Source organism: Rutidosis leptorrhynchoides, chromosome 5 (assembly GCF_046630445.1).
Source record: "Rutidosis leptorrhynchoides isolate AG116_Rl617_1_P2 chromosome 5, CSIRO_AGI_Rlap_v1, whole genome shotgun sequence".
Taxonomy (NCBI): Eukaryota; Viridiplantae; Streptophyta; class Magnoliopsida; order Asterales; family Asteraceae; genus Rutidosis; species Rutidosis leptorrhynchoides.
Window position 1 is genome coordinate 65,299,908 of NC_092337.1, and position 24,946 is coordinate 65,324,853.

General features: G+C 33.5%; 1 long non-coding RNA gene across 1 annotated transcript; it reads left to right on the plus strand.

The window, feature by feature from the left end:
* Window positions 1–3,405: 3,405 nt before the first annotated feature.
* On the plus strand, window positions 3,406–24,642 carry LOC139850586 (uncharacterized). The gene is made up of 3 exons (XR_011760077.1): window positions 3,406–3,543; window positions 23,876–23,979; window positions 24,473–24,642. It is a non-coding gene; the product is annotated as an uncharacterized lncRNA (long non-coding RNA).
* Window positions 24,643–24,946: the final 304 nt, after the last annotated feature.

Here is a 24,946-nt window from a genome sequence, read left to right on the forward strand (position 1 = left end):
ATCACAAAAACACATAATTTTTTTGTCAAACTATGTACAAATAACGCTCCCGGTGGGGACATTGAGCTTTCACCGGGAGATGTGAGCAAAGAAGATGGGGTCACCACAAGTAACCCACATGAACCACCAACAAGAGAAGTGAAGCGACAACGTTGATATGGGGTTCAAACGAAATAGGTAAGTAGCATCAAGCAAATAAAAGACAATGGCATAAGGTAGAAGATTTCGCAAGACGGAGCGAAACGAGGGTGAAAAAGTGACCGTGAAGATGTGTTGAAGAGTAGAGAAGGAAAGGTGAAAGTGAACGAAAATGTCAAAATGATGGTAAAATCTAGACCACCAGCAAGTTTCTAACAATCTAGACCATCGGAAAGTTACTGACGACCAGAAGCAGAGAACAATGGCGATTGAAGGAGTTTTAAGGGAGTTACATAGAGGAAAATGTTGGCCGAGAAAGGAATTTGAAAATCGTCACTATTTTAGCGAAAAATGGTAATTAATTTGTAATGATCCAACGATCTAAAAAAGTTATATATTAATTAAATCTCTTGGACGTTTGATTGAAAATATCCAAAAGATCTATTTGATCTACCTACTATGAGTACACTGAACAATCGTTAAAGAAACAACAATAAACAATTGAACCAACAAATTGAAACAAAACATGTGCGACTACATAACTCGTGTATTGACGCAACACTAACCAGATAATCTATAAGAAAGTAAATTGTTGACTTGCTAGAAGTCGTGAATAAGTGCCATTTTGATGTACACAGAAGCAATCCATACCCATAAGAAATTGAATCCCACTTACTACCTATGCACACACAAAGTGGTGAACACCCCACAAAGAAGAACTACTAAAAAGCCGACAAATCAACCCCATGCGCTTTGGTCTCCACCCTTTTTCCAATTTTCAGATCAAAATAGTGAGTTAAATGGTTGTATATACAATTACATAATTAGCCCCGTGAACAGTAATAAAAAGATAAATATGTACCGCATATGTTCCAAAATAACTGTCTCATTTGACTATTCAAATTCATTTTGCTTTTAAATTTGACTTAAAATATTTTTGTTTGTCTTATATATTATTTGATAAAATTTATATGAATAAATTGAGTTCTGAAACATGTTTTCATTAGTACAATTTTCATAAATATTGTATATAACATAGACAAAAATATTTAGAGTCAAATTTGATAAAGAAAGACTTCAAGAATCAAAATGGGACAATTATTTTTAAAACAGATAGAACATTAACATTTGTATTTTGATTAAATAAATAAGACTCAGATGTTCTAGGATGAAACAGATACCTTGCAACTACCTTAGACATTATTTAAGGAAGATTGCGAGCATGTACTCCTAGTCCTCAAAATAGAGGGTTTATGTAATCTTAAACTCGAACCCGATTAAAAAAAAACTCATCCAAACTCAGATCTGAACCCACCGGGTTCTGATGTGTAAAATCGCGTCTGTAATTTATAATGAAAAATACCGGTTCAAAAGATTACCACACACTAACGGGCAGTGTACCCGATCGTGCAATAGTATAAAGTTGGTAAATCCGAGATCGTTCAAAGGACAATTTACATGTGAGAATTAAGATTGTAACTACTGAAAATAAACTAAAGTTAATCTAAGAAAATATGAAAGTACGAGATAATTGGTTTTGTGGCTATTTAACGATTAGCCGAATCAAGAGTAGATAAAAAGTAAAACAATATTTTTGGTTTTTGAATTTATAAAATGAAGACAATAAAGCAATTAAGATAGTGTTGATATCAAATGGAATGGAAATGCTCGTCTAGACCTTTTACCCTCGGTAATGGATGTTTATATATTTTAACCCGATAAATAACTCAATTGCATGCAAATTACTCGGTCGACCCGCCAAGAGTTCGCTTTAGCAAGTACTCAAACTATAATTACTAGATGTAGGGTTCCCTAGTACCTAAGACCTTTTCATTTGTGACTAATTAATTAACTAAATCAAAGATTCGAATAACAATTGCCTTTGCGTTCGCTCTACACAATTCACCCATATGATGTCTATCCGTTTGAATTCAATTTACCACCTTGGTCCAGTTAGCAAACAATCAATTAAGACATGATAATTCAGTTATACCATTAATCAAACCTCGACATGATAATTCAGTTATACCCCGCGCCGCGGGCTATCTAGCCGCGCCGCGGCTTATGTCTTGTGCTGTCTCCTTGTGTAAAACTTAGACAAACTCGCCCGAAATCAACTCCAACTATACTATTAAGGTAATGATGATAGGATAGTATAAAATGTACCTCATAATGCTCCATAATTCGAACCATCTCGACTCTCAAAACCCAAATCTATCAAATATCTTATAAAATAGCTCCAATTCGTATCCAATGGACCAAAATGCGACTGATATTGCGCGAATAAACATGTGCAAATTAAGCAATATCAGGTCCCAATTTAGTTACTAACTAGCGGGTAAACGGGTTTTCCCACGAGTATCCGGGTCCCCATTCACTTACGAACTATCGGGTAAACGAGTTTCCTCACGTCTATTCAAGTCTCTTTCGAGTATTCGAACTGGACAATCGGGTACACGACTACACGGACTGAGTAATCGGGTTTACGGGTTGGGTTATCGGGTCTACGAGCCGGGTATATAGACTCGGGTCTTTTTTTGATTATACGTGTTGAGTAATCGGGTTTGTGTATAAAACTATCCCCGAGCCCGAACCCCTGAAAAAATTATAAACCATCACATATTCAGCCCTAGACCCATTTACCTGATCGAACCTGATCCAATGATATCGGATTTCAAAAGATCCCATTGGGTACATGTTTTTTTTGCCATCCCAGGCTAGGAAGTCCTTTCTCGTTTACTAGAGAAAGTGTTAACATGATATGGAAGCAGCTAAAGTGACAAAATGTTTATAGTGACAAAATGTTTATAAATATAAATATGACTATTCTAAAGTGACAAAATGTTTATAAATATGACTATTCTAAAATTTACATAAAGGTTGAACCTGGTTCAATAAAATTAAAAATTCTTTCTAGAGTGTGTTTGATAAATTAGCTGAAACTTATTTTTTAGTTCATACGCTTTACTTTTTTTTATAAGCTACTATAAATAGTTTATTTTTTAAGAACTTATGATTTTTATAACCTCTATTTTTTTAACTACCAAACGAAATTTGCTTATGACTTAAAACTTATTAAATTCATAAGCTGAAGCTCCCGTAAACTACAATAATCTCCAACAAACTACTACGGTGAAAGTAGGTAATCCCAATAGAACAAGACAACAACAAAGGGAAAGATTACTTTTTTTTTTTTTTTTTTTTTTTTAACTCCGTATCATTTCATTTTCATCTTCAAACAGCACACAAATATAAAGAAATAAAAAATGGCAGAAAGCAAAGAGATAACATCTATATACGATGCTGCTGATGTTAACGCAAAGTGGGATTCATGTCTTGATTTGGGTGTTGGTCGTTCCGTTGATTCTTATGCCACCGGCGCTTTTGCTGCCTTTCTTTTCTTCCGTAACTTTTTATTTTATTTTATTTCATATGCTTCAAAGTTCAAATTTTTTGTTGTCTTTTTATTTAAATTGCCCTATAGGTGAATGATGGAGTATATACAGAAGCCTTAAATTAGCGAAATGGTTATTGACTGCGTTTTATGTTTAGGAAATTATTATGAATATTATATTATGCAGCCTCATTGTGTTTTGTTGCTGTTAAAATAAGCTAAGTTCATCTGCAACCAAATACTTTCAAGTATGTTTTAGTTTGAAAAATAATTCAAGCAATAAAAAATTTTATGCTGTTTAACTGGTGCATAGTGTGTAGAATCTCAAAAGGGATTTACTTAGTTTAAGCAAAATAGGACACAAGTTATTTTAGGATCCCCTTATGAATTAGGTATTGCTTCAACCCATTCATGGATAGATTGCATAATCGCCGAATAAAATAGTCGAACTTGATGTATTAAAACAAGTTTATCAAAAGATGGGGGTATACTTAGTCATACATAAGTACATCGTAGCAAACTAATCTTGAAGACAACAAAAGTACTTTGTATATGATCGAACCTAATATCAAGGATAGTAAGCTCGAGTGCGACACTTAGGGGAAAAGGCTTCTGACAGTCGTATAAAATTGTCCTGAATCTGAATTCGCGAGGGTGTAAAACAATCGGATAATTAGTGACCGGTTTGTCCGATCGAGTGTATATGGTTATTTATAGGTACGTCCAATTGTAAATCTTTATATTAAAATTAACAAACTATCATTTAGTTAAACAAATATAAAGCCCATTAATAGCCCATAGTCTAATTTCCACAAGTGTTGTTCTTTTGTCCAAACCCCAATTATGGTACAAAGCCTAATTACCCAATTTTAATATTTTTAGCCCAACATCATGATTACTTCGGATTAAATAAGCATAATAATAACTTAGCTACGAGACATTAAATTAAAAATGTTGAACATAACTTACAATGATTAAAAATAGCGTAGCGTTACACGGACAGAATTTCGACTTACACCCTTACAACATTCGCTAACACACCCTTATTATTAGAAATTAAAATTAAAATTAAAATTAAAATATATATATATATATATATGCTTTACGTATAAAATACTATTAAATTTTACAAGGAAATACTATTAAATACGATACAATTTTACACAAGATATTTATTTATTTAGAGAATGGATATACTTAAACCTTGCTACAACACTTATAGGCAGTGTACCTAATCGTACAGTAGTGTAGTTTTTAGTAAGTCCGGTTTGTTCCACAGGGAATCTTTTTCACAAAGCTTAACGCTATATTATTTTAAATTTATAAAAATACAAATATATATATAAGTAATATTATTATTATTAAGGGGGGTTTTTACCGTTTAATGACCGGTTTGTCGATTTTAAAACTTTAGTCGCAGTTAAAACCAAATGTAAAATATTAAATAAAAGACTTAATTTAAAGCGTAAAGTAAATAACGATAATGAAATTGCGAATAATAAAAGTGCGATAAAATAAACTTGCGATAATTAAAAAGTACGATAATTAAAAGTGCAATTAAATACAATAACAATAAATAAAAGTGCTATAATTAGAAGTGCAATTAAATATAAAATAAAGAAAATTAAATATGAAATAAAAAAATTATGCTTATTTAAACTTCCGTAATCATGATGTTTGACGTGTTGATTTTAGTTTTATGCCCATGGGTTAATTGTCCTTTGTCCTGGATTATTTAATATGTCCGTCTGGTTTTTGTCCATAACAGTCCATCAGTCATAAATATAAAGTGCGAGTGTCCTCGTCAAATTATCCTTATACCCGAAGTTTAAATATTCCAACTAATTGGGGACTTAAACTGTAACAAGATTTTAATACTTTGTTTAATAATTACACCAGGATGTCGACTGAGTGTAACCCAAGGTTTTAATACTTTGTTATCAATTATGCCAAGTGTCCTTGTACATAATTTCACCCCTGTTTTAATAATTCTAGTGGCTATTAATTCATTCCCGTGTCCGGTTAAATGAACGATTATTCGTACATATAAATACCCCGCCCATCGTGTCCGATCGAGTGTATATGGTTATTTATAGGTACGTCCAATTGTAAATCTTTATATTAAAATTAACAAACTATCATTTAGTTAAACAAATATAAAGCCCATTAATAGCCCATAGTCTAATTTCCACAAGTGTCGTTCTTTTGTCCAAACCCCAATTATGGTACAAAGCCCAATTACCCAATTTTAATATTTTTAGCCCAACATCATGATTACTTCGGATTAAATAAGCATAATAATAACTTAGCTACGAGACATTAAATTAAAAAGGTTGAACATAACTTACAATGATTAAAAATAGCGTAGCGTTACACGGACAGAATTTCGACTTAAACCCTTACAACATTCGCTAACACACCCTTATTATTAGAAATTAAAATTAAAATTAAAATATATATATATATATATATATATACACTTTACTTATGATGAAGAGAAGAAAGGATGGATAAATGGTGCACCAAAGCTTGATTTTTATAGGCATGTGGGCTGGAAAAGTGGCTCATGCGATCGCATGGATTTATGCCTTCCAGGCCATGCGATCGCATGGCCAGCTGGGGAGGCTCACATTTGGTTTTTTTCTTCTGCCGACTGTTTTATAATATAATATAATATATATATTAATTTTAAGAATTAATTATATATTATATTATATTTATGTGCATAGTTGACTTGTAATTTTTAGTCCGTTGCGTCGAGCGTTGAGAGTTGACTCTGGTCCCGGTTCCGGATTTTGGAACGTCCTTGCGTACAATTTAATATCTTGTACTTTGCGTTTTGAATCTTGTACTCTTGTAATTTTGAGACGTTTCTTATCAATAATTGGAACCTCATTGATTGTATTTTGTACTTTTGAGCTTTTTGGTCGTTTGCGTCTTCAATTCGTCGAATCTGTCTTTTGTCTTCACCTTTTATTATTTAAACGAATATCACTTGTAAATAGAACAGTTGCAACTAAAAGCTTGTCTTTCTTGAGGAATAATGCTATGAAATATATGTTCGTTTTTAGTATTATCAAATATTCCCACACTTGAGCGTTGCTTGTCCTCAAGCAATATAGTCTTGAAATACTAGAATCACTTCTTTATTCTTCACACTTTGTACATCAGTGATTTCTTTACGGCGGTATAAACAATGGTAGTAACGATGTGGTTTACAGTCCCACATGACTATAAAATTTAGATCCATTAAGGAAATTGGATCTTTATGAAAACATTTGATCTTTTAAAAATTAAATCTAGTTTTTACCCTAGATAAGTTTTCCGGAATAACCCTTCACCGGTGTTTGCAAAATATTTTTGTGGGCTTGGTGGGTTTCAGATTTGAAAATTTTAGCTCAAAACTTGCGGTTTTGTGTCACCCACTTGCTAACCTTGTATTAGGAAAGCAACACGTCCAGTTTACTTGTCCCGTATATTACCTTTCGGTAAACTACCGTCCGGTTGTAAAGGAAAGCGTTGAACAAGCAACTGTTAAGGCAATGTCCCCTGACATACTTTTAATTATGGTCTATAACGTGTCGGACGCAATTACTATCCTTTGTAGGAGCAATAGTAAAGCTCACCCTTATAATTTGTAGGTCTGGCACAAGGTCCTGTCTTTAACCATGCTATGCAACCACCGTTCTTACGGTTGACACCCGATTTGGTTCAGATGACCTAATGAATTCCAGGTGAATTCCTAGGATTTTACGTTCAATGGTAATGAACGCATTGAAAATGGGTTTTCAGAAAATAAATCGGTTTATAATTTGATCAAAATATTTTCTCGTTCAAGCTCGAGTTTAGATATCATTGAATTCCATGAGTTTGAATTCTCAATCTTTAAGGTCAATCTCTAGGATTGAGTAATATCAGGCTTAAAAGCTGATTTTTAATCTTTAAGGAGATTATCCTTTCTGGGGATCTGATTCATTAGTCTTATCCAGCTAATTTGCACGGTGCCCCCCATTTTACGAGATAAATCCTTCTCATGGTTAGGATAAATCTGACCACTTGGCAACCCTGTTTAATGCTGAGGTCCGTGGATTTCCTGCTGATTTTAGTGATGACTTTTCTAGGTTTTTCGTCAACCTACAGCTGGTCTGGACGACAACTTCATGACCTAAATCAAGAAGCGCGTTTCTTTTTCGGAAGACTTTACTTTCTTTTAATGATGGAATTGATTCATCGTGTAGATCCATCTCTTCTTTTCTTTCATCGGGTAAAATAGTTTAGTTTAGTCCAAAGCAAAAGTATTTTCAGTTATTTGTTACAGAAATATGTGACATATGTTTAAGATAACTTGGTAATTTTTCCCACACTTGGCTTTTATTTTCCTTTTTATTGTCCTCTATTCCATTTTAAATGAATTTTAACATTTTGGTTTGTTTCTCAATTTATGTCCTTTCTGAGGTAACAATAATTTCGGTGTTAACACCTAGTTTTATCGTTCATAAATATGTATAAACATGATTTTGAGTTCATTTAATTGAAAATTTTGAAAAATTTTACTAGAATTGGGTAGTCAGTATATAAGACTAGGGCTGTTCTTTATCATCAGAGAGCACTAGATTCTAATACAACTACTACATTACTAGTATTTTTAATGGTAACCAAGTGTTTAAGATAAAAATTTTAAAAATCCGAAAGAATTTAACCCCTTCCCACACTTAAGATCTTGCAATGCCCTCATTTACAAGAAATCAGTAACAATTTAAATTATTGAGGGTGATTAGCGTAAAAATGATTAAATTTTACCAAAGTTTCCAAACATATTGGCGTTTGGTTGCTGAATGATAAATGGTGCATATTATTTGTTCATTTCGTCTGTTGTTACATCACATTTATTTGTCATCTTGTCGTCAAAATTAGTAGCTTTTGCTGAACTTAATGCCAGTCTTTGAAAATGCGCTGTTTTACCCTGTTTTGTACAATTTACAATATACATACATACAAATATAAACATGCATGGCAATTTGAAATGGGACTTAATATCCCACTTTCAAATCCTAAATGTGAAATATTAGTACACAATAATAATAAAAATGATAAAGATTACATAAGTATATTCAATAACATAAGTTTAAACATGAATAAGTAAAAAGATAAAAACATAAAAATCATATAAATAACCAAATGGAACTAAATCAGTCTGAATATGGGTTCCAGTTCATCTCGTCAGGTGGGTTCCATTGTTGGTTATAGGTGTTTTGATAGGCTTGGTTATAGTCATACCGGTTAAAGGGTGGTCGGATATCGGGGCTATGTGGCGGAAAATAAGCAGGTCGAGTAGGTACGTAATTATTTGGTACCTGATATGATAGCTGGCTCATGATTTGGTGCTGATGAACTAACCAGCTATCGTGTTGGCGTCGCCTATAATCCTCGTATACTCTCTCGGAGTTCCACTGCTCATACATACTATGTCTGGCCGCGTTCGTCATTGCTTCCTCATCTATACGAACGTGGACGTCAAGAATAGCATCTCGAAAGACATCCCTAATGTCTTCCGCCTCCTCCATTTCCTCGTCTGAGCCTCTCTCTACCTGAGGATGAGATCCCTCATAGGGTACTGCCTGGTTACGTCTAATTTTCAATACCTTAGCACCCACATAAACTTTCAATCCTAAGGGATCAACCTGTTCTCTACAAAGCTGTAATGGACCCCCTTGGTTCCTATCAACACCTAAATACTCTCCAATGAGAGTAACAAAAATACCTCCTCCTATTATACTCCCGTCCTGCATTCCCTCTACCATTTTAGATAAATAAAAAGCAACACAGTAAGGGATATTGACAAAGCTTCTAGGATCCCGAATACACTTTAGGTAGAATAAATCATGTAAGGTAATTTTTTCTTTATTATGACCTCTCTGTGTAATCGAGTTAGCCAAAAATCTATGAATAATACGAAGCTCGGCTCTGTCAATATGTGTATAGGAGTGTCCTCCTGCTCATGTAAAAACATCAAAATGTGACATATGCCTCCAAATGGCGTCAGCGTCAAAGTTACTATCTACCCTTTCACCATAATGAATCAAATTTGTACAATCGGGTAATAGCAACTCACCAGAAATATATATCTGTAAGGCCCTGGCCATGTCCAGCATGGACATTCTGTACATCCTACCGCCAAGGATAAACCTAAGAAATCTTCTATCATCTATTCTAACTATATTTGTATCAAGTGATACAGTACTCATCAACTCAGCACACCATTCCTTATATACAGGTCTACGAATGGTGAAAAGACGTTCCCAATCTGTAAAAGAAGAACTGCCATACCTTTGAACTAAAAGCCGTCTAACACAGTCAGCTAGATGGACCGTTTCCAAAGGGGCCCAATCGATTACCCTTGACACCTCTACATTTTTTGTTACCAATTTGAATTTGTTCCTTTGATATGTTTCGTAATCTCTCCATCTCCTATCAAATCTCAGATTAGGATGCAGAGTGTGCTCAGGAATCGTTGGGAATTCTACTGGCGGCCTCATTGAGAATACTATGAATTCATCAACAAACTGTACCGGATCATAATAAGGTATGTGCTGATCAGGCTGTTGTTGTGGTTCTTGTTCGTGTTGCATTTCTGGTTCTAGTTCTGGTGCTGGTTCTGGTCGTCTAGATGATGATGCTCCTGAACCTCCAGTATCGGCTTTCTGCAAAACACATAAAACACAAAATTTGTGCATCCAAATATGCATTAGTGTTAGCAAAATAACAACTTAAAACAATCACTATAACATGTTAAATCAAAATTAAACTTATACACATTTTCACAATTTTTCACAATTCTACATTTTTCAAATAAGCACATATGAAAATGTATACAAAGTTCATAAGCATTTAACTCAAATAACATGTCAAAATAGTCATTACTAATAATTAAACAAGTCTCAAATGGCAATTACATCAAATTAATCAAGTTCATGAATTTTGGACTTAAAAAGTCTACTTTAATCTCCAAAAATCATGTTTAGGATCAATGTTTGGATCATTTAACTATCTAAACATGTTACACTACTCAATTTAGCAATAATTCATGACAAAAATCGGCCATAACCTGTTTATATCAAAAAGCCCCAAATTGCCCAAGAACACAAACCCTAGATTTCTAAAAATTTTGAAGTTTTGGGTTTCAAATCATGTTAAATAGCATCAATCTAGGTTATACATGCATAAAATACTAACAATTTAACACTAATTACACTAGAAATTAACAAAATTGCATTAGGTAAAAAATTGGTAATTATCACAAAAACTAGGAATTTATAGAGTTTAGGGGTGTAATTTTTACCATTTTGCTGAAGAATGAGAATCTAGGCATGATTAGAGCAAGAAAAATGACGAATTACGGTGGAAAAATGATAAAATTTGGTAAAGATTTGAGGTATTTTTCGTGTATGTGTGTGTGAAGTGGTAAAGAACACAGCTCGCTGGCTGTTTTGAGTCTGGCCAGATTTTTGCCTCCATGCGATCGCATGGAGGTATAGGGAGAATCCCATGCGATCGCATGGGTGCTCGGCTACAGTGATTTCAGTTTTTTTTTTTTTTTATATCTTATACTAATTAAAACAATTAAGTAATTAATTTTAAAATTTTGTTTCCCTTGTTATTTAGGATGAGGTCGTTACGGATCGATGTCCTAGTCCGTCCTTTGACAAAATTTTAAAATTTGTCTTTTTGTAGCGATTGTTTTAAAAGCTAAGATTTTTAGGATTTTTTTTTTTATTGTTTTTGGCATACTTTAATTCAATAAGATTAAAATAATGATAATAAAAGTTCTCGTCCCTCCCTCGGGTAAAGCAATTTCGGTTCAATGACCTAGTCTTCAACTTACGACGAATTTTAAAAATCATATTTTTAACTTAATGAGATAAAGTAAATTTTTGTTTTTAAATTCACACCAAACTTAAATTTAAAATGCATAAAATTAAGAATTCATATAATAAAAATTAAAAATTCACACCAAACTTATATTATATTTTTGTTTTTAAACATACAAACTTATATTAAAAAGATTAATTTTTCAAATATTTACAATTTTAAATATATTAATTTTAAAAAGTTTACAATATTATTTTAATTTTTATATATTAATTTTTAAAAACATGGTAAAAATAAAATTAAAAATCTTTTTGGTCTTTTATCCCACTTTAATCAATCAAATATTATCAAAAATATGCGCCCATCTTTTCGGTAAAGTAATTTCGATTCCATGACCTAATTTAACTCATGACGAATTTTTTGAAATATTTTGGGTTGATTGATTAAAGATATTTATACCTTAAGAATAAACGTTAAATTTTGCAGTGATGTAATAAATTTTTGAATGATATCAATAATTTCGGTCGCCAAACATAATTTTATTTAATACCAATTTAATACTTTATAGCGAACAAATTAGCGTTTATTATCAAAAGGTTAAAAATAAAAATAAAAAAAAATAAAAACTGTACAGACTTACCTGTGAGATAGTATTCTTTAGTTATATGATCTATCCCATTCATAAGATAGTCGGTTTAATTGGTTTTCCATGGCTACATAGGCGTAACCTCGAGCATTCAGTGTTTTTTCTTCTAAACATATGAACGGTCCGTCTCTGCATAAAGTAACAAATTCGGTATTTGAATAGGTTTGATTATTTGAACATTTACCTCCATGTGACCATTTTCCGCATTTGTGACATCTTTCTAGGTGTCGTGCTCTTCTTTTCGCTGCGGATTTTGATTTTCCTTTACCAAATTGTAACTTATTATCTTCGCATCTGGATTCTTTTCATACTCCGTCCAATCTTTCTCTGATTACTGATACTATTTCACTCGGAAGTGTGTCATTATTACGTTTAGTGATCAAAGCGTGTAGCATTAGACCATGGTTTAGTTCATAGGCAGTCTTCATTTCGTAAAAACCTAAAAAAAAATAAAAATTCAGAATGGGGGGAGAAGACTAGTTCTTTAGGGTCTGCTAGGGAAAGACCATTCGGGTTCCATTTTCGAGAACTACACGAAAACAGAAAATCTAACTCTAACAGAAATACATATTATCCTTTAAAGACTTGATTCTCCCCACACTTAGTTAGCTGTGGTATCGAAATTGTGATTAACTTCGTTGTCGATTTCCATTGGACTATCTATGTAATGTTTAACTCTGTGACCATTAACTTTAAATTCAATTCCATTTGAATTTATTAATTCTACTGTTCCGTATGGGAAACCTCTTTTGACTATGAATGGTCCATACCATCTTGATTTCAATTTTCCAGGAAATAGCTTGAATCGTGAATTGAAAAGAAGAACTCTGTCTCCTTCTTTAAATTCTTTTAAACTTCTGATTCTTTTATCATGCCATTTCTTCGTTCTTTCTTTATAGATTAACGAATTTTCGTATGCTTCATGTCTTAATTCTTCTAATTCGTTTAGTTGACTTAACCGTAGACGTCCAGCTTCATGTATATCAAGATTACATGTCTTCAAAGCCCAAAATGCTTTGTGTTCAATTTCTACTGGAAGATGACATGCTTTTCCATAAACAAGTCTAAAAGGTGTGGTTCCAATTGGAGTTTTGTAGGCTGTTCTAAAAGCCCAGAGTGCATCCTCCAATTTAATGGACCATTCCTTCGGATTTGATCCTACGGTTTTCTCTAGAATACGTTTTAAAGCTCGGTTGGTATTTTCAACTTGTCCACTTGTTTGTGGATGATATGCGGTGGAGATTTTATGTGTTACTCCATATCTTTTGAGAACTTTCTCAAGTTGATTATTACAGAAATGAGTACCTCGATCACTTATTAAAGCTTTCGGTGTTCCAAACCTTGCAAAAAGACGTTTTAAAAAGTTGACTACAACTCGTGCATCGTTAGTTGGGAGAGCTTGTGCTTCCGCCCATTTAGATACATAATCAATGGCAACGAGAATATAGAGATTATTATGAGATTTTGGAAATGGTCCCATAAAGTCAATACCCCAAATGTCAAATACTTCACATACTTGTATGACATTTTGTGGCATTTCATCACGTTGACTTATTTTTTCGGCCCTTTGACATGCATCACAGGATTTGCAAAGAAGGTGTGCGTCTTTGTAAATTGTAGGCCAATAGAATCCAGCTTCATAAACTTTTCTTGCTGTTAGTTGAGGCCCATAATGCCCTCCTGTTGGTCCTGTGTGACAATGGTTTAAAATCTTACTAGCTTCATCTCCAAATACACATCGGCGTATTATTCCATCTGGACAACTTTTAAACAGATGTGGATCTTCCCAAAAATAGTGTTTTATATCACTGAAGAATTTCTTTCGTTTTTGGTACGATAATTCTTTTTCAAGGAATCCACATACTAAATAGTTTGCATAGTCTGCAAACCATGGAATTTCATTATAATCTATCTTCAATAGATATTCATCAGGAAAGTTGTCTTGTATGGCCGATTCATTTAGAACTTCTAATTCGGGATTTTCAAGACAAGAAAGATGATCAGCGGCGAGATTTTCTGCTCCTCTTTTATCTCGGATTTCAATATCGAACTCTTGTAAGAGTAAGATCCAACGAATTAATCTTGGTTTGGCATCTTGTTTCGAAAATAGGTATCTAAGAGCAGAATGGTCGGTATAGACCACCGTTTTTGCTAGAACGAGATATGAACGAAATTTGTCATAAGCAAAGACAATAGCAAGGAGTTCTTTTTCAGTAGTTGTATAGTTCGTTTGTGCTCCTTGTAACGTCTTACTAGCATAATATATAGGTTGAAATCGTTTTTCAATCCTTTGTCCTAAAACGGCTCCCATTGCAAAATCACTTGCATCGCACATTAGTTCAAATGGTAGATTCCAATTTGATGTTATCATGATCGGCGCATTAGTGAGTTTCTCTTTAAGAATATTAAAAGATTTGATACATTCATCTGAAAATATGAATGGAGCATCCTTTTCTAGGAGTTTATTCATAGGAGTGGCAATTTTAGAAAAATATTTTATGAAACGTCGGTAAAAACCGGCATGCCCTAGAAAACTCCTAACTCCTCTAACATTGGTGGGATGTGGAAGTTTAGCAATTACATCTACTTTAGCTCTATCCACTTCAATTCCTTCCTTCGAAATTTTATGACCAAGAACGATGCCTTCTTTAACCATGAAATGGCATTTCTCCCAATTAAGTACTAGATTTGATTGTTCGCATCTAATAAGCATTCGTTCCAGATTAACTAGACATGATTCAAATGTATCACCGAAGACTGAAAAGTCATCCATGAAAACTTCCATGCATTCTTCTATCATGTCGTGAAAAATCGCCATCATACACCTTTGAAAGGTTACAGGGGCGTTGCAAAGTCCAAATGGCATGCGTTTGTAAGCAAAAGTACCATAAGGGCACGTGAATGTGGTTTTCTCTTGATCTTCGGGTGCTATTGGAATTTGAAAATATCCGAAAAATCCATCTAGAAAATAATAGTAACTATTTCCGGCTAATCTTTCCAACATTTGATCAATGAAAGGTAAGGGAAAGTGATCATTTCTGGTGGCGTCATTTAATTTTCTATAATCAATACACACACGCCATCCTGTTACAGTCCTAGTAGGAATAAGCTCATTTTTCTCATTTGTAATGACAGTCATGCCACCCTTCTTAGGTACGCATTGAACTGGGCTTACCCATGGACTATCAGAAATTGGATAAATTAGACCTGCATCTAGCAGTTTAATAATTTCTTTTTTAACTACATCTTGCATATTAGGATTTAGTCTTCGTTGGCGTTGCACATACGTTTTATGACCTTCTTCCATAAGGATTTTATGTGTGCAATATGAAGGACTTATTCCTTTAATATCATGAATCTTCCATGCAATGGCTGGTTTATGAGCTTTCAACACAGAAATGAGTTGTGATTTCTCATTTTCAGTAAGAGAAGACGATATTATTACAGGTAATTCAGATTCACCATGTAAATACGCGTATTCCAAATGGTTTGGAAGTGGCTTTAACTCTAATTTCGGAGGTTCTTCTATCGATGATTTGTATCGATATCTGTCTTCTTCTTTTAGCATTTGAATTTCTTCTGTTGTTGGTTCATATCCATTACCTATAAGTGTAGCTAACATTTCAGCTTCATCAATTGGTTCATTACCTTCTCCTAAAGAACATTCTCCTGTTCTTTGTAATTCTGGAAATTCTTCTAACAATTCTGCATGTGAATCTATAGTTTGAATATAATAACATGTATCATCTGCAGATTGCGGTTGTTGCATTGCTCTATCAACTGAAAAGGTAACACTCTCATCCTCTATACTTAGGGTCAGTTTCTTACCAAACACGTCTATCATTGCTTTAGCCGTGTTTAAGAATGGTCTTCCTAATATGAGAGGTACTTGAGAATCTTCTTCCATGTCCAGAACAACAAAATCTACTGGAAATACTAAAGTACCAACTTTAACTAGCATGTTCTCCATTATCTCTCTAGGATATTTTATTGATCTATCAGCTAGTTGTATGCTTATTCTTGTTGGTTTCAATTCTCCAAGGTCTAGTTTAGTGTATAGTGAAAACGGCATTAAATTTATACTAGCACCTAAGTCTGCCAATGCTTCTATTGAACTAAGACTACCCAGAAAACATGGAATTGTGAAACTTCCTGGATCAGATAATTTTTCTGGTATCTTATTCAACAGCACTGCTGAATAATTAGCGTTCATGGTAACAGCCGAGAGTTCTTCCATTTTCTTTCTATTCGTGATCAGATCTTTCAAGAATTTAGCATATCTAGGCATTCCTGAAATCACATCAATGAAAGGAAGATTTACATTTATCTGTTTAAACATATCCAAGAATTTGGATTGCTCGGCTTCAAGTTTCTCTTTCTTCATTTTACTCGGGTAAGGAAGTGGTGGTTGGTATGGTTTAACATAAGGTTTAGCCTTAACTGTGTTATCTTCATTAACCTTTTCAACTACCGGTTCTTTTTCCTTATCTTGATCAGGTTGTGGTTCTTGTGGAGTAGGAATAGCTTCATCAGAAGTTACAGGTATTTCAGGTGGTTTAAGTGTTGTACCACTTCTTGTGGTAATGGCTTTAGCTGTTTCATTCTGGGGGTTTGCATTTGTATCACTAGGTAGACTTCCCGGTTTTCTTTCACCTATTAACCTTGCTAGGTTACTTACTTCTTGTTCCAAGTTTTGAATAGAAGCTTGTTGATTTCTAAATGCTTGAGCATTTTGTTCATTAGTTTGTTTTTGAGATGTGAAAAACTGCGTTTGAGTTTCAACTAGCTTCGTCAGCATATCTTCTAAATTCGGCTTTTTATCATCGGCTTGTGGTGGTTTGTTTTGAAAATTAGGTCTTTGCTGATTGTAAGTATTGTTGGATACTTGTTGATTGCTAGGACCTTGTTGGTTGTTGTATGGAATATTTCGATTATAATTCTGGTTTTGATTGTAGATCGGTCTTGGCGGTTGATAATTATTCTGATAATTATTTCCAGGCCTTTGGTTTATGTATGAAGTATTCTCTCTTTGTTCCATTGTTAATTCAATACTGAGACAATCTTTTGTCAAATGTGGTCCTCCACACTGCTCACAACTAATTCGTATTGAGTGAATATCCTTAGTCATCTTTTCCATTCGTCTCTCGACAGCATCTATCTTTGTGAAAATGGAATCTAAGTCATGGCTAGAATCGGCTCTAGCTGCTTTAGATGATCTAACGATATCTTTTTCTTGGTGCCACTCATGTGAGTGGGAAGCAGTGTTATCAATAATTTTATAAGCATCAGTTTCGGTTTTCTTCATAATGGAACCACCAGCTGCTATATCTATGTCTTTCCTTATAGTGATGTCGCATCCTTGGTAGAATATTTGTACTATTTGACAGGTGTCTAAACCATGTTGCGGACATCCTCTTAATAACTTTCCAAATCTTGTCCACGCCTCATATAGAGTTTCATTCGGTTTCTGTGTGAACGTAACAATTTCTCCTTGAAGTCTTACGGCTTTAGATGCCGGAAAGAATTGTTTAAGAAATTTTTCAACTAAAACGTCCCATGTATCAATCGCCCCTTCAGGTAACGATTCCAACCAATCTTTGGCTTCTCCCTTTAAAGTCCAGGGAAATAACATGAGATATATCTGTTCATCCTCCACTTCTCGGATTTTAAATAGTGTGCAGATCCTATTAAAGGTACGAAGATGTTCATTTGGATCTTCCTTCGGCGCACCACTAAATTGGCATTGATTAGTCACCATGTGTAGAATTTGTCCTTTGATTTCATAATCTGGCGCATTTATGTCTGGATGAGTAATTGCGTGACCTTGGCCAGCGCGTTTAGCTCTCATTCGGTCTTCCATACTTAAAGGTTCCAGATCCTCCATAATTGAATTTGTTGAATCCGAATCACTAGAGGATTCTGATTTAATGGTTCGTTCCTCAACAATCTCTGTTTGAATGATTGGTGGTTCCGGAGGAAAGTTTAGTGGTTCAGGATCTATGAATCGTCCCTGAATATTCTCCAGATTCTCAATTGTGAGGTCGGGTTCAAAAAATGGATTATCGGAAATTTGAATTGGAGTACTTGGTCGACTGGATGACGATTCTAAAGAAAAATCAACGGCGGTAATATTTGCTAAATGTCTTGATCTAGTTACAGGTGGTGAACGTACAAAAGGTGGTGAACGTCTTGCTCGGTGCATTCACTGAATATCCTATTAGTTTTTTAAAAAGGAAAGAAAAATTATATAAGTTATCCAATCAATAGACTTTTCTGATTTTGCCCACGTTTCGAATAGCCAAAAGATGCAGTAGAGGGGCAGGATTCGTTTGGTCTCAATATAATTGAGGACTGTTTGGCTCCAATAACCCGGTCCACGTACAAATCCAACTATTACTACGAACCAGAAAATTTTGATGTCTATCAATTTAACCACTTAAAATAAATTTTCGTAATTTTAAGAAATTTAGATAAGAAGTAGAATAAAAATCTATGTCCTAAAAACTAGAATAGCGAGAAATAAGAAAGAAAAAGAGCGCGTCGAAAAAGGTCGAAAAAGAAAAGAAAAATTGAAAAAGGCGTTGAAAAATAAGAAATAAAAAGAGTGACTTATAAAACTTTAAAACATTCGCCTAACCCAACCTTATTACTACCACTAACTTAAAATTATAATCGCAAATTGAGATTACTAATTGGAATGATAATTGATACATAGGTAAAAGGTGTCTAAAAATATTAAAGCTTACAAGAAAAACTATATCCCAAATGGCAATAACTTAAAAAGAAACTAAAACTTAAAAAAGGCGTCGCAAAATTCTAAAGTACCTAAATCTTAGTCTAAAGAAAAGGTACTTAAGGGATTTTACGGCAAAGCCTAAAAATCTAGAAGTAAAAAATAATTATGGCAAAAACTAAGTTTAAAACTAAAAATTAACGAAAAATACAAATATTACGCTAAAACAATTAAAAGGGGAGAAAATATAAAAATATACAAAAAGTTGTAAAAAGTACAATTTTTATAAAAATATTATTTTTATATTATTTATTTTATAAAACTATTAATTTTATAAATTATTAAAACTAATTTAGACTTAAAATACAAATTATAAATAAACTAAACTAAATAATAAAATAATTATAACCTAATTAGGGTTATTAATTAATAATAATTATTATTATAAACCCTAATTTCGTACAGCTTATGTTTCAGACGAGTCAAATCACTCCATGCGATCGCATGGAGTGTATGCTATATATTCATGCGATCGCATGACGTAGAAAATCGGGCCAGATGAGTTGGGCTGCTACAGTGTAGCCCGTAAACTTTTATATATATATATATATATTTTTTTTTTTGTTTTGCTGTTTTGATGTTTTATAAAAAAAAACACAATATTTAAATAAAATTTATATTTTTAAATACTAAAAATAAAAATAAAGAAACTTTATAAAACTTATATATTTAACAAACTCTTAAAAATATATAAATTTTTGTTTTTCTTTTTATATTTTTGAATTTTTAAAACGTATTTTTACAAAAACGTATTTTTATAAAAGTAAACTAAAAATAACAATCTTTTTTTTATATAGAGTTGCGCTTCCGGCTTTTAAGCTAAATTTTTTCGATCCCCGGCAGCGGCGCCAAAAATACTTGATGTCAAAGCTAAGAGTTATAAAATACTATTAAATTTTACAAGGAAATACTATTAAATACGATACAATTTTACACAAGATATTTATTTATTTAGAGAATGGATATACTTAAACCTTGCTACAACACTTATAGGCAGTGTACCTAATCGTACAGTAGTGTAGTTTTTAGTAAGTCCGGTTTGTTCCACAGGGAATCTTTTTCACAAAGCTTAACGCTATATTATTTTAAATTTATAAAAATACAAATATATATATATAAGTAATATTATTATTATTAAGGGGGGTTTTTACCGTTTAATGACCGGTTTATCGATTTTAAAACTTTAGTCGCAGTTAAAACCAAATGTAAAATATTAAATAAAAGACTTAATTTAAAGCGTAAAGTAAATAACGATAATGAAATTGCGAATAATAAAAGTGCGATAAAATAAACTTGCGATAATTAAAAAGTACGATAATTAAAAGTGCAATTAAATACAATAACAATAAATAAAAGTGCTATAATTAGAAGTGCAATTAAATATAAAATAAAGAAAATTAAATATGAAATAAAAGAATTATGCTTATTTAAACTTCCGTAATCATGATGTTTGACGTGTTGATTTTAGTTTTATGCCCATGGGTTAATTGTCCTTTGTCCTGGATTATTTAATATGTCCGTCTGGTTTTTGTCCATAACAGTCCATCAGTCATAAATATAAAGTGCGAGTGTCCTCGTCAAATTATCCTTATACCCGAAGTTTAAATATTCCAACTAATTGGGGACTTAAACTGTAACAAGATTTTAATACTTTGTTTAATAATTACACCAGGATGTCGACTGAGTGTAACTCAAGGTTTTAATACTTTGTTATCAATTATGCCAAGTGCCCTTGTACATAATTTCACCCCTGTTTTAATAATTCTAGTGGCTATTAATCCATTCCCGTGTCCGGTTAAATGAACGATTATTCGTACATATAAATACCCCGCCCATCGTGTCCGATCGAGTGTATATGGTTATTTATAGGTACGTCCAATTGTAAACCTTTATATTAAAATTAACAAACTATCATTTAGTTAAACAAATATAAAGCCCATTAATAGCCCATAGTCTAATTTCCACAAGTGTCGTTCTTTTTTCCAAACCCCAATTATGGTACAAAGCCCAATTACCCAATTTTAATATTTTTAGCCCAACATCATGATTACTTCGGATTAAATAAGCATAATAATAACTTAGCTACGAGACATTAAATTAATAAGGTTGAACATAACTTACAATGATTAAAAATAGCGTAGCGTTACACGGACAGAATTTCGACTTACACCCTTACAACATTCGCTAACACACCCTTATTATTAGAAATTAAAATTAAAATTAAAATATATATATATATACACTTTACGTATGATGAAGAGAAGAAAGGATGGATAAATGGTGCACCAAAGCTTGATTTTTATAGGCATGTGGGTTGGAACTGGGGCTCATGCGATCGCATGAATTTATGCTTTCCAGGCCATGCGATCGCATGGCCAGCTGGGGAGGCTCACATTTGGTTGTTTTCTTCTGCCGACGGTTTTATAATATAATATAATATATATATTAATTTTAAGAATTAATTATATATTATATTATATTTATGTGCATAGTTGACTTGTAATTTTTAGTCCGTTGCGTCGAGCGTTGAGAGTTGACTCTGGTCCCGGTTCCGGATTTTGGAACGTCCTTGCGTACAATTTAATATCTTGTACTTTGCGTTTTGAATCTTGTACTCTTGTAATTTTGAGACGTTTCTTATCAATAATTGGAACCTCATTGATTGTATTTTGTACTTTTGAGCTTTTTGGTCGTTTGCGTCTTCAATTCGTCGAATCTGTCTTTTGTCTTCACCTTTTATTATTTAAACGAATATCACTTGTAAATAGAACAGTTGCAACTAAAAGCTTGTCTTTCTTGAGGAATAATGCTATGAAATATATGTTCGTTTTTAGCATTATCAGAGATCAACAAATAAAGGGGATTTAAGGGTTCTTTGAGTTTAACTCTCCAGTCCGGAGCACCGTGAGTAACCCTAATACGAGATGATGATCTCAGAAAGGGTGGTTAAACGTGACCCACCATCATTCGGGTCAGCTGAAATTGATGGCTCGGGGACGGTGTTAGGATTTATGCTCTATAAACGTTACCTGGAAACCGAGGGTTGTATGCTCTGGTCACGCAGGTGAAAATTGATGTTGAGTTATGTTTTTTTCTCCTAGTGAGATCATAATTATTTGGACTGCACTTCAACTATTTATAAATGAGAGTGTGTCCTTTATTTTCCACGTCGGAAACAAAAAAGTGGGGACATAACAGTACAAGGTCGTACTATTCTGTCGCATAAAGCTGTGTACACACGTGGTCCCCTCCATATCGTGTTATTCTGCCACCTTCTACTATTCGTACATTTATGGAGATTCTGTCCTTTATTCGTGTACTGTCTTTAATCTTATTCAACCCATGTTTTTATTTCACAGCGCGCGATGTCGGTTATATCGTGATATGTTATTTGCGCCATTGGTTTACTTAGTAATTTAGCGCTTCCAAATGCGCAGTTACTGCAACTGACGCGCGCATAGTGTTAGCGAGTTTTATGCGCGTCATTAATTAGTTTACTCGGAAACTGAGCAATTAATATCTAAATAAAAATTCCGATTGTGGTAACCGTAATCTGATCGAAATTCGTAAACCTAGATTTGAGAATTGATTTATGCAGATTAAGGTTAGAGTGTGTAAAAGTTGTGTAATGAATGACCTAAGAGGTCTTATTTAGACCACTCATATCGGTCTCGCCCTCACATTCGCCTCGAGGGCACCGATATTAACGTCCCCGTAGTCAACATGTTTTCACCCCCTTCTTCACAAAGCAAAACTTATGATGAGTATCGTGTTTTATTTATTTGCACTTTAAGCTTGAACATTTGTAAATTGGTTTATTTAATTAATTTGGTGGGTCCATGTGATGGTGAGGAATGAGGTCATGGATATTAGTGATTATGTCATGGGGAAGAAATGATGAAAATGCTAATATGGTGCTAATGTGACAGTCTATCCTGTTGAGGAAGGATGTCATGGATGTGCGTAGTCTTATAGGCTGGAAAGTTTGTTACATGAGTGTTGCTTGACGTGGCACGCGTACCACTCACGTATGTAACAAACTTTCTGAATTAAAGGGGCTTACGTGGCACACACACTCCCCTCGTGTGCACACTGCCAAATATTTTTGGCCTTACGTCACAGGCTACCGGCTAGGGTGTAGAATGCCCAAGCTATAGGGCTTACGTGTAACACTGCCTATAAATTCCTAAGTGTTCCTATCCAAATGTATGTTTACAAATAGTTATGACTTGATCTTCATCTTGTCAAATCGTATTGACCCCTGTCTTCCGAACACAACTCTATTTCTTTTTCTATCTGGTAGACTGTTGTCGGATAAGCACAACTTAATCTTAGACATTTTGAATATGAACCGTAGGGCGTATCATTAGTATATGTTACTAAATATAATAAAAAGTTTGAATAAACCTATGTATTTGTCCAAATTTAGCTTCGAATGTTGAACACGCGTTATACCTTTACGATTGCTTATCGTTAGTTGCAGTCTCTCGTAGTTTCATTTGTCCTATTTTCATCATGTGAGTATCTTAGAAGCAAGGGCGATTCTACATGTAGCCTTGTGGGGTCCTATGACCCCACTACCTTGAAATTTTTTTTTTACCATCTACTCTTCAAATTGTACAGGACATCGCTAAATTTAGATAAAGGACCCCATATATTTTAAGGATTTATATATTTTTAAAGGTAAACAACCACCAAAGTATCCTTTAAATATATTTAGCTATGAAATTTTTTTTTTGGGACCCCAATGGAATTTCATCCTAGATTCGCCACTCCTTAGAAGTCATAAAGGTATCCACTTAACTAGGGGTGAAATTTTAGCGTGTCTGTTACTGTGTGTTTGTATTCTTTTTGTTTATTGAGAGACCTTTTTCCACAGATGAACAAATTTGAAGATTGTTTGAAAGGTTTATTTCTGAGGTCATATATGTTTAGACTAAGCTTGAATATATGTGTGATTATCCATTTTGATTTGATAAATAACATCAGAATTTACAGCATACTTTAATTTAATAAAAACTGTTGTGTTTGTCAGATTCTCCTGTGACACGTAGGGCATTGATTGCTTTTGGTGCTGCAGTGGGTATCGGATCTGCATACACCGAGTGCTCTCAGAAATTTGATGCTGCCGATTCTAAGGTCGATTTTTCTCTTTTGACATAACATTTAGTTTATAGACTTTTGAATTTCGTTATAAGTTTACCTTCATGTTTGCATTAAGCATAAATTCTAGGATATAGACCTTTGAGATGCATAATGACTAATCTTTGCCCTGTTTTTAGAGGCATGATTTCGAGTGTGTACTTGTCTTGGACCTGGTCCTTGATCTGAAGTTTTAGGCTTAATTTTAAAAACTATATGCATGGTTATATTAGAATAGTAAATTATAAGTAGGAAACATTCAGTTTATTTTTGTAATTATTGCTACCGAGATCTTTAGTGTAATCTAAAAGCTGGAAGTTAGATAGGGTGAACACATTTAAAAGTGTAAAAGATTATAGCATCAAATATGTCACACTATAGTAACCCCTGGAAGTTAGATATGTCATTTATGTTGATGATATATTAAATATCGTACTTCTTTTTCTCTATGCAAACAATCGTGCTAAACTTATATTACTATTGTTATCAGCAACGGCGTTACTGAATCAAAGGCGTAAAGGTCTAAATTGATGTTATGGTAATCAGAATTCGATAGAGAAGTTTAATATTCTTATATTTTGTGAGCAACAATAGCTTTTAATTTTGTAATAGCAATGGTGGTCAGATGAATATGAAATGAGAGATTAATAATCAAAGCATATTCTCTCTTTGCACAATGACCCATTTTGCAATCGACTTGTTCGCTTGTTGAAAAGATCAAAATATTTTGTGAGCAACAATAGCTTTTAATTTTGTAATAGCAATGGTGGTCAGATGAATATGAAATGAGAGATTAATAATCAAAGCATATTCTCTCTTTGCACAATGACCCATTTTGCAATCGACTTGTTCGCTTGTTGAAAAGATCAAAATATTTTGTGAGCAACAATAGCTTTTAATTTTGTAATAGCAATGGTGGTCAGATGAATATGAAATGAGAGATTAATAATCAAAGCATATTCTC